Here is an 11,256-nt window from a genome sequence, read left to right as displayed (position 1 = left end):
ACAGGTTGTCCCATGTGGGGTTTACAGTCTTAATCCTCATTTTACAGATGAAGTAACAGGCACAGAGTGTTAAGTGACTTGCCCAAAGTCACACAGCTGACAAGTGGTGGAGCCAGGATTAGAACTCACGACCTCTGACTCCCAAGCCCGGGCTCTTTCCACTACTGTGAGGCCCAAGTAAGAAAGAAACTATGTATGATCTGACTGTATTTCATTGACCTCAGCACTTAGCATAGTGCTTTGCACAGAGTAAGCACTTACCAATATCGCAGTTATTATTATTATATGTTAGAATATAAACTCAATAAGGGCAGGGATCATATTCAAAACTTCCTTGGCATTTCCTTATAGTAGCCAGTACCAACCTTGGCATACACTTGACACCCAAAAGAAATCTGACTGACTAAACTGACTCCAAGAGGAGAGGAGGCTGCCTGTAACCAACAATGGACCTTTGACACATGTAAAGCAGCATGGCTTTGTGGATAGGCCATGGACCAGGGAATCAGAAGGACCTGGGTTCTAATTCCAGCTCCACCACTTGTCTGCTGTGCGACCTTGGGCAAGTCACTTCACTCCTCTGAACCTCAGTTAACTAATCTGTAAAATGGGGATTAAAACTGTGAGCCCCATGTGATACATGGGCTGTGTCAAACTTGATTACTCCAGCACACAGTACAATGCCCAGCACATAGTATGTCCTTAAATACCATTAAAAAAATGTGATTGTCTTCCCAAGAAAATTTCACTCTCTGGGCTTCACTACTGATGCATGCAGGGTTATTTCTATCTTCATTTGTATCAAGAATCAAAGAACTAAGAGTGGTTTACTTTTCAACTCTAAATAGGAATCCTGAAATCCCTCCCCAGATATATTCGTTACATGCCAAATTACAGTCTGAAGACAGATGCAAGCAAAATGTAAAAAAATACATTTACAAAAAACATGGAAAAATAAACTAAATCTGTCAGTTGGAGACTTATTAGAACACCTCTGGGGTCTATCGTTCATCTGAGATTTTTTTTTCATTGGCTCTCTCAGGCAAATCATTAAGAAGGGAACCACATCATTTTTTTTAGTAAATGAATAAGAGATACAGAGAAATAAAAATAATGAGAGCACCTATACAGTAAGAGAATCTTTATCAGATGAATAAAAAATCATCCTGATTATACTGTCTTTCCTTAACAATGTAATCTAAGGTGAATTGGAGAACTGAAAGTCAGAGAGAACAGACAAGCTGTATTTCACATAATGCTGGTGAATTACTAAGACAACAGATAGATGTCCATTTACCACATCAATTTTGAATTGATTAATAGACATGACTTTGGAAATATCTGCATGCTAGTCCTTAGCAAAAAAAAAAATGTGATTTTGGGAAAGGTAAGTAGTTCTTAAAGGAAGTGTACTGGTAATAAAAAGGATAGTATTCATTCAGGCAGAGTCTCACATCTCTGGAACTTCTTGTCCCATATGCATGAATGACCAACTGTCAAAAATCCACTGCTAAATGATCAGGAATCCCCAAATATAGAAAATTGGTGCAAAAATTTGAAGTTCAATCACTGAGAAAATGAATTGTCAACCAATCAGGCTAGGTCTAGGGTTAGTCAAGGTTATAAGTTTAGGACTTGGACAAGGGCTAGAGCAGGGCTTGGAAATCAGTTTGTGTGACTCTGAGTCAGTGATTTAACATCTGATGATTGAACCAATCTGTCTTTGACAGTTTGATGCTTGGTTTATGATGATTTATCATATTACTCCATCAGGATGTGAAACGTCCAAAAGTATGCTTCTCAGACTCAGTAAAGCACTCTGGACTGACAAATAATCAGGAGAAGACAGAGACGATGTGCCTACCTGTGCCTGGAAAACCCCAAATAAAACCAAAGATCTGCACTGGGGACATGGAACTGAATGCTCTCACTGGAGGTTTCAGCTGTCAATACTGTACACTAGCCAATGATATAAGGATAGACAGAGAGGTAGAAAACTAAATCAAGAAAGCCAGCATGATCTTTGTGGAGCTGCAAGAGTGTGGCATTCATATGGACTCAAGATTCAGACTAACTCAATGTATAAAAAGCAGACAGACACCTGCTTAAGGGTTGGGAGGCCTGGACTTACTACAGTTGGCAAATGAAACTTCTACAGCAGTTCCACTGGGGCTACTAATGGGCTATAATAAACATCAATTTCAACACACCACCACTCTTCCCTCCTCCAAAGTCCTCTTAAAATCACATCTCCTTCAAGAGGACTTTCCTGACTAAACCCTCATTTCCCCTTTTCTCCCTTTCTAGGCATTTGGATCAGTTAACCCTTAAGCACTTGATAGTCACCCCACCCACAGCCCCACAGCACTTTTGACCATATCCTTACATTCCATCATTTCCCCTAGCTGTAATTTATTTTAATGTCTGACTCCCCCTCTAGACTGGAAACTCCTTGTGGGCAGAGATCTATCTGATCTATTATATTATATTCTCCCAGGTGCTTAATACAGTGCTTTGCACCCAGTAAGTACTCAAATACTATTGCTTGATTTATTGATCAAATACAAGGCAAAATCATAAACAATAAGGGTCTAGAACACAGTCAAATCGCCAGCATTGAAGCTTGTCACATTGTACCTTTGTTGGACAGGAACTGAAAGACTGCAAAATACCCAGAAGGCTACTCTGTGGTGAGCTGAAATGGGGTAATCACAAATAGAATGGGTAAAAGAAGTGTTTTAAAGACACAACGTAGCAAAACCTCAAACTATGAAGTAGATGCTTGGGGAATAGCAGAAGAGAGACTGACTTTTTAGGGCAGCAATTAGTAAATGGTGTGACCACCATGGAAACAGAGGCTTCAGGCAAACTGCAACACAAAATGGTAGGAATGAAAATGACACCAGCTACTATGGGTATTCAGTAAAAATGTGCAGCAGGGGTCTATCTTTACATGCACTCAGTTTGCATGGGACTGATAGTTATTCATTTGTCTCATCTACACACAAACAAAACTATTACTATCAGCATTTTCAGGTTCATATTTGAATGAAGCATCATGGCTTAATGGATGGATGAAGGACAGGCCTGGGAGCAAGAGGACCTGGGTTCCAATCCTGGCTCTATTACTTGCCTGTTTCATTCGACAAGTCACCTAACTTCTCTGTGCCTCAGTTTCCTCAACTGCAAAATGGGGATTCATATCTATTCTCCCTCCTACTTAGACTGAGAGCCTCATGTGGGCCAGGAGCTGTCTGATTAACTTGCATCTACTCCAGCTTTCAGAATGGTGCTTGACTCTTAAGCGCTTAACAAATGCCATAAAAATGGAAATATTTATACATATTATATATATAATATATATTTATAGGTGCAAATACATAACAATATCAATATTGGGTTATTTGAATGTAGAATCATATTTCTTATTCTTGAGCCACAGAAATTCATAATCAGATAAATCAGCATTATTTCTCTTGCTTGCATTTTCTACTAATTATCACTGAAAAATTAGGAAATTAGAAACAAGTACAGTTCATAGAATACTCTAACATTCTTTTTAATTTTATAGGACACATGTTAGCTTTTACTTAGAACTTATCCTATAATCATTTACTTACGGCTACTTTTGATGCTCATATGCCCCTTAAACAATCCAGTCATTGAATACTTGGGAATAGAAAATGGTTGGGATTCTGGAAAACAAGAAAACACAATCTTATAAATTCATCATTGATATTGACTAAGCAACTGTAGTAAGGACTTGGAAAAGCAATGATGATGATGATGATGGCAGAGTTTTCTCTCAGTAACAGTGGTTGAGCCTTGATCTTGAAACTTCAGAACTGAAAATCGGTGAAGAGGAATGGATTAAGATGGTTTACCCAGTGCTAGTCACACTCTCTCATTCCTGCCAATCATTCTTGCCCTGGGCCACATTGCGCACAGAGAGCAAGCAGGCAAGTAGGGGCTGCAGCACATTCCAAAGTTCTTGTGGGGTCTTCACCACTTCAGCCAGCTTCAGGCAGAACTGGAGGAAGAACACCAGTCTCCTGGTTCCCAGGGCAGGACTCTTTCAATAGGACTAATAACAGGGCTTTGCACCAGAAGGAGTTTTACCATCTAACTGGGAAGTCAGGCAAACACAAACCATTCACAAATAGTGACAGCAGGAGGAAGAACGAGGATATAACAAAGTAGGAGTATAAAAGTCCTTTTGTAGACTCGTCATCACATAAAATAATTCCTTTAAACACTTTTCACTTAAACAGAACAGGGACATATTCTCAAAGCCTAAGCACTCTTAAAACCCAGACCTTCTTATTTTCTGGCTTCTGAGGTAGAAATTATTCCCATTTTTGCTCTTGAGCAGGGTAGATATTATTAACCAATCTCTTTTTTACCAGGGTGGTTTTCCAGGCAGAAAATAAAATTATCCCTCAGGAGAAGTATTTTTTGCATGATTGCTTCAGAAATGATTTCCTTTTACAGAAGTGTTTCTAAAATAATCACCTAATAATCAAGAGCTATATACCAGAAAAACACTCTATGTTCACATTTTTGAAATGTGACAGTAGAAACGTGCTGTGATTACATTTTGAAGGAAGTCTTTGAGCTAAGGAACAGGAAAAACAGCAGGTTTCTGGGTAACATAACTGAGGCCTAGGATATTCAGTACAAAGAATGCTTAATTTTGCTTTTGGTATGACTTTCTAAAACCACTTTCTAAAAATGTATTGTCAGCATGGCAATTTGGTGTCAGTATGGGAAATTAACTGGCACAACAGGTATCTCTGAAATAGTTTTGGGCTTAGAGTCCAAAATCATCATAGAAGTGTCAAATTATTGGCTGTACTATTTAGTCAAGTGAAGTGGAAAGTTGATTAGTTACTCAGTGACTGTAATTAACATGGGTAGCCAGATCGGTTTTTTTTAATATTTGTTAAGTGCTTACTATGTTTCAGGCACTGTACTAAGCTTTGGGGTAGATATGAGCAAATCAAGTTGGACACAGACCATGTCCCACCGTGGGCTCACAGTCTTAATCCCCATTTTAAAGATGAGATAACCAAGGCACAGAGAAGTTAAGTGACTTGCCCAAGGTCATGGAGCAGACAAGTGGTGGAGCAAGGATTAGAACCCAGGTCTTCTGATTCCCAGGCCTATTTTCATTTTACTTGGCCAAACTGTTTTTATCATTCAGACTAAAAATCCACATCTCCTCATTTTTGAAAGTAATAAATTATGTATACAACTTGTCACTTGCTCTGGGGAGACAAAGTCATAGTCAAATAAAGACCATTTTTTTTAAAAAAACCCTACCATTAGATAACTACTGCAAATTTTTATGCATCTTCATGAATTTAAAAAAACCCCTCTAAACCTAAGATGTTAAAAAGTCTCCCCATGATTATCAAATTATAAAGCAAATTTATAAAGGAAAAGTCTGATGAACTGCACAAGAAACTACATTTCAAATGAAAAAACCAATCCAACATTACTAAATAATGAAAGTAATGTCTTTTAAGTAAATGGCATTCTTAATTACAATCAACCAACAGTATTTATTGAGCACTTACTATGTACAGAGCATTGTATTAAGTGTTTGGGAGAGTATAATGTAATAGAATTAGCAGACACTTTCTCTGACTGTAATGAGCTTAATTAATGGATCCAACCTACTGGGATGAGGAGGAAGAAGTGTGTGATCCATATCTTTTAACAAAAGGATGTTTCTACTGCTTTTAAAGAACATAAGAGTTCCCCTCAGCTTACAGGGAGAATCAGCAATCTTTCCAAGGAGGTGATTTCTCCACGACTCTAAATGAAATGGGGAGAATGACTCTTTAGTGTTGACTCCTTGAGGATGGAAATACTGTTTAGTACTTTTATAGTACTCTCCCAAGCCCTACTACAGTGCTCTCTATACAGCAATGATAATAATAATAACAGTGATAGAATTTGTTAAGCCTTTACTATGTGCCAAGCACTGTACTAAGCAGCGTGGCTCAGTGAAAAGAGCACGGGCTTGGGAGTCAGAGGTCATGGGTTCTAATCCCAGCTCCGCCGCTTGTCGGCTGTGTGACTTTGGGCAAGTCACTTAACTTCTCTGTGCCTCAGTTACCTCATCTGTAAAATGGGAATTAAGACTGTGAGCCCCATGTGGGACAACTTGATCACATTGTATCCCCCCAGTGCTTAGCACAGTGCTTTGCACATAGTAAGCGCTTAACAAATACCATCATTATTATTATTACGGTAGATACAAGATAATCAGGTTGGACATGGTCCCCGTCCTACATGGAGCTCAGAGTTTAAGTGGGAAAGAAAATAGGTATTTAATTCCAATTCTACAGATGAGGAAACTGCAGCCGAGAGAAGTTAAGAGACTTGCCCTAAGTCACACAGCAGGCAAATGGTGGAGCTGGAATTAGAACTCAGGTCCTCTGATTCTGAAGTCTGTGCTCTATCCACTAAGCCACTTCCTGGGGGCACACAAAAAATACCCTTGCTTGATTGGCTTGGCCTTACAGGTCACAAATGCTTCACTTTTGCACTGCTTTGGGGTGTGGCTTCAGGTGGGGTTGGGTGTGGAACCCCTGGAAAGTTTGCTGTTGGCTAGCCAATGCCATTCTGTTCTCAGTTAGAGCTCCCAGCCTGCAACTAGGAGATGAACAATTCCTTTCTCCAACTGGACAAACATTCAGGGGAGGTAATAGTGAAGGGAAAGAGGAGAGCAAGGTATTGTTCCTTTTCCCAGGTCTAGGGCAGATGGAAGAGGGAGAATAATGAGTTTCTCTGCCATTTGGAACTGCAAGGAGAGAATAGATATTTTATACACAGTAAACGCTCAATAAATACAATTGATTGATTGTATAAACAGCTGGTGTGTTCCACAGAGAGGAAATAACATTCCACAAATGAAGCAAAGATTCAACTACAAAGTGAATAAACTGCTCAGAAAAATGCCTCCTTTGAGATTTTTTTTCAAGGATCCACAGGCTAAGAACCTTTTCACAAGGAAATCTTGGGCCAGAAAAAAGGACGGATGCCTGGATGTGATTTAAAAATCCAAATGGAAATCTAGAGAGGGTTTTCTGATTCTAAACTTTACTTCCTATATTCTTCTTTCTTTAGAAAATATACTCTGTGGAGCCTTTCTTTTGGTACACCAGCTTTGTGAAGGTAGGAGTGACAGAGCACAATTCAGACACTTAATTAAAGAGGGCTGTAATTGGGATGTCATGGCAACCATTTCTAGTGTTTTCATGGACTTAATCCTGCCAGTCTTTATGCAGGGAACATTCTGAGTTCAACAAATTGAGATTTCTTTCATGAGAACTACAGAACTAGTTTCACTTAGAGCTCTGTGATGTGAGAGTGATTGCTGACTTTGTTTTTTGCTATTATTTTTCATTTTGTGGTTCCAAGTCATTAAAATGCACTCCATTACAGAACAGTCTGCCATTCATCTCAAGAGAAAATTATGAGTGATAAAAATGTCATGTACCAGAAGCTAACTTGGCAATAAGAAGATCGCAACCTTCCTACAGGAAAAAAAAAAATGTATTTGATGAGGCCGATTAAGTGGGTTCTGCGTGAATGATGAGTTCACCCTCAATCAATCAGTCATATTTATTGAGCATTTACTTTGTGCAAAGCACTGCACAAAGCGCTTGGGAGAGTACAATATAACAGTTGGTAAACAACATGAACTATTCATTTTCAGATATTTCATTGGGTGGAGCTTCGTAATGGAAACTCTTTTTAAATCAGGTTTTTTTTTAACCTAGTTATGGGAAACCATACCTAAGTAGGGAAGGGAAACCTCTTATTGTTTTCCAAGTATAAAATCCAGTTCTAAAGCCAACTGCCATCACTTTCACTCTACATCTACTCCACTTGAGCAAATCTGCTTCTCATTCTGCAATCATGAATTTCCCACCTTTGAATCATTGTAAATGTCTGGAATTACTTCCCACTTTTTGTTTTTTGACAAAGCCCATTCTTCCCTCTCTTGCTTCAAATCTAAATATCAACTTTTTTTTATTAAGCCTTCCCACATTACCTCCCTTTAACTTTAGTCCCTCCAATGACCTCCAACTATCCTCTTGTATATACACATAATTCTATAAATCACATGTCTATATTTCTGTTGTTGCTTCTCTTAAATCTCTTTATGTCCCTTTCCTCGGTTAGGAGATTAGTGATTGGGTCTTGGTTTTCCTGTTTCTTCCCACAGCAGCTACTTCTGACCTCCGAATACAATGGTGCTTAATTTTGCTGCTTATTGTATTACAAGCTTGAACAAACCGCTTTACTCACCAGAACAGTATTGGTTGAGACTTCCAGATTTTGCTCTTTCACTGTTCACCTATTAATTTATTTTTATCCTTACAGAGAACTTACAAATACACTTGAAGTAGGATGACCTAATGGAAAGAGCACAGAACTTGAAGCCTGAGGGTCTGGGTTCTAAATCCCAGCTCTGCCTCTTGACTGCTGTGTGACTTTGAGCAAGTCACATATCTTTTCCTTGCCTCATTTTTTTCATCTGTAAAATGGTGATAAATGTTGTGTTCAATGCAGTGCACAGACTGACTTTTCCAATAGCACATTGAGCTGTATCCAATCAGGCTCACATTAACAAACTTTCCCTAATGTCCTAAGAGCACCCAGGTCAAAACATGTAATGAAAACACACATCATGACAGACCTTAGTGTGCTTCAGGTGAAAACCTGGGACTTCATGGATGCAATCTCTAAAAAGGGTAAAACATTTCTGTTCCAGATCATTATTAGAAAGTGAGAGTGCTGTAACAGCAGAAGCTTCCTAGTAAAATGCAAACCTCTTACGGGTGGGCATCACATTTTTAGACATTCTGCATACCTGACAGTTAATAAATATTAAATAATAGTTCTATGGTAATTTCTGAAGAACAAAACATTTAACTAATTCAATGTGATAGGGCCCCTTTCTTGGTAGAGACAGATGTTGTGGTTCAAACCTACAATTTTTGCAACCAGCAGCTTTAGGAAGTTCAGAAGAGAAGGATCTAGGAAATACCTTAATCCTTTTCAGTTCCTGAAAAATCACATAATAAAAATACAACAAAAATGTAGCTGGCAAATCAACCACATTTCCAAATGGGTGTTAAGTGTGACTGTCAGTCCCTTGAGGCCAGGGATTGTTCCTACTTACTCTACTGTACTGTCTTAAGTGTTTAATCCAGTGCTCTGCACAAAGCAAGAACTCAATAAATACCACTATTTAACTGATTCTGTAGATGCTACATGATTTCACTAAATCAGGTAAATGAAAGACAGTACATACAATAAGGACCTGCCATCAAACTATTATAAAGTGCAGCAAATGCAAAAGTATGAAAGTCAGCAGGAGAAATGCTAAATTCCACCTAATGATATGGAAGGGGAATGATCTGTCAAAGACTGGGGCAGAGAAGGAAAGGGAGGGAGGTTGCAGCCAGGAGATGGAATAAAATGAGGAAAAGAAAAATTGTATTTACAGAATAAGCCCAGGCAGGACAACAAGCAGTTCCAGAGGAATGTTGCCTTTTGCTTTTTCCTACCATTCGTGCTAGGAAATGATATTTTCTTGTACCACACACTAGGGGCTATAACTGCTCAGGAACATAATTTATGGTTGGAACAGAGAGTTCCAGCTATGACAGAGTGCAGCTAGATCATGTATCCAGACCATGTGGTGAACACTGCTAGAATTCACCATTCTGACCATAAATTATTGCCCAGATAGATGTCAGCTGCTTGTACAGATATGGTCAGTGTCTACTTTTTACAGGAGGAGATATGCTTATAGTGTGGCTACAATTTTTGCCCTAGAGGACTCCTTGTGTTGATTTAGGAAAGATAAATATGTGTGTGTGTGTGTGTGTGTGTGTGTGTGTGTGTGTGTGTGTGTGTGTGTGTGTTGCTGGGGAGGGAGAGGGAGATGATACACATTTCTGAAGAGAGTAGGAAGATCTTCTTTGACCTGACACATTTATAGTTGGGATAAATAGGTTTAGGAGAATTTTCTGTCAATCCCAAAGTCAAAGTCTGACAAATGACAACATAATAAGAAGTGGATAGAAGAAACACTTTAAGGACATCATAAGCCACAACATCAATGGATGGGCCACAGTTTGGGAATACTAGGATAAGGCAACAGCAGCAGACTCATCCTTTATGTAGCAGGCCGATATGTACACTTATTTTGAACAAAGCTGTTAGGAAAAATCTGAGAATGAGGGAGAATCACAAACAATATGAGCCTGAAAACCACAATTTGAACATTATGGAAGGGACCACTGGCCACATATCAATCTTCTCAGCCACACAGAGATAGATATCAGTAACCACTGCTTAAGAAGGGCAACCGTGTGCATGTGGCAACACAGAACCCCCCCCCACCAAAAAAAATTATGGTAGCAAAATGAGCTATATAATCTATGAAACCTTGCAAATATGCACTATCCCAGAAAAAAGGAGACTCATTAAAGCCTTCAATCGCAGCATTCAGGAGAAGCTACGAAGCAAGTATACAGAGTGGTAGCTTTGTGAGGTTGAAGGCTAAGTGGACTGAAACCAATCCCAGGACCTCTTGTCTTGTCTTATGCCATCTAGTCGTTTCTGACCCATAACAACACCAAGGACACATCTCTCCCAGAATTCTCTGCTCTCCATCTGCAATCGTTCTGGTAGTGTATCCATAGAGTTTTCTTGGCAAAAACATGGAAGTGGTTTACCCTTACCTCCTTCCACATAGTAAACTCGAGTCTCCATCCTCGACTCTCTCCCATGCCACTGCTGCCCAACACAGGTGAAGGGGAAGCAGAGTGGCTCAGTGGAAAGAGCACGGGCTTGGGATTCAGAGGTCATGGGTTCTAATCCCAGCTCCGCCGCTTGTCGGCTGTGTGACTTTGGGCAAGACACGTAACTTCTCTGTGCCTCAGTTACCTCATCTTTAAAATGGGGATTAAGACTGTGAGCCCCACATGGGACAACCTGATCACCTTGTATCCTCCCCAGTGTTTAGAACAGTGCTTTGCACATAGTAAGCACTTAACAAATGCTATTATTATTATTATTATTATTTTGACTTGTAGCAGATTGCCTTCCATTCTCTAGCCACTGGCCAAGCTAGGAATGGAATGGGTAGGCCTCTGCTTGACTCTCCCACCCATAGCCGAGACTGGTAGAGTACTGGAAACTCTCCAGGTGCGACTGACAGGGACC

The 11,256-nt window shown here is 39.5% G+C and overlaps 1 non-coding gene across 1 annotated transcript; it reads right to left on the bottom strand.

Moving 5' to 3' along the window:
* Positions 1–11,118: 11,118 nt before the first annotated feature.
* LOC119941064 lies at positions 11,119–11,256 on the bottom strand. Its single transcript, XR_005455100.1, has one exon. It is a non-coding gene; the product is annotated as a small nucleolar RNA SNORA7 (small nucleolar RNA).

Source organism: Tachyglossus aculeatus, chromosome 19, assembly GCF_015852505.1.
Source record: "Tachyglossus aculeatus isolate mTacAcu1 chromosome 19, mTacAcu1.pri, whole genome shotgun sequence".
NCBI classification, from domain to species: domain Eukaryota; kingdom Metazoa; phylum Chordata; class Mammalia; order Monotremata; family Tachyglossidae; genus Tachyglossus; species Tachyglossus aculeatus.
Note: the sequence above shows the minus strand (reverse complement) of the source record. Positions and strands in the feature narration are given on the sequence as shown.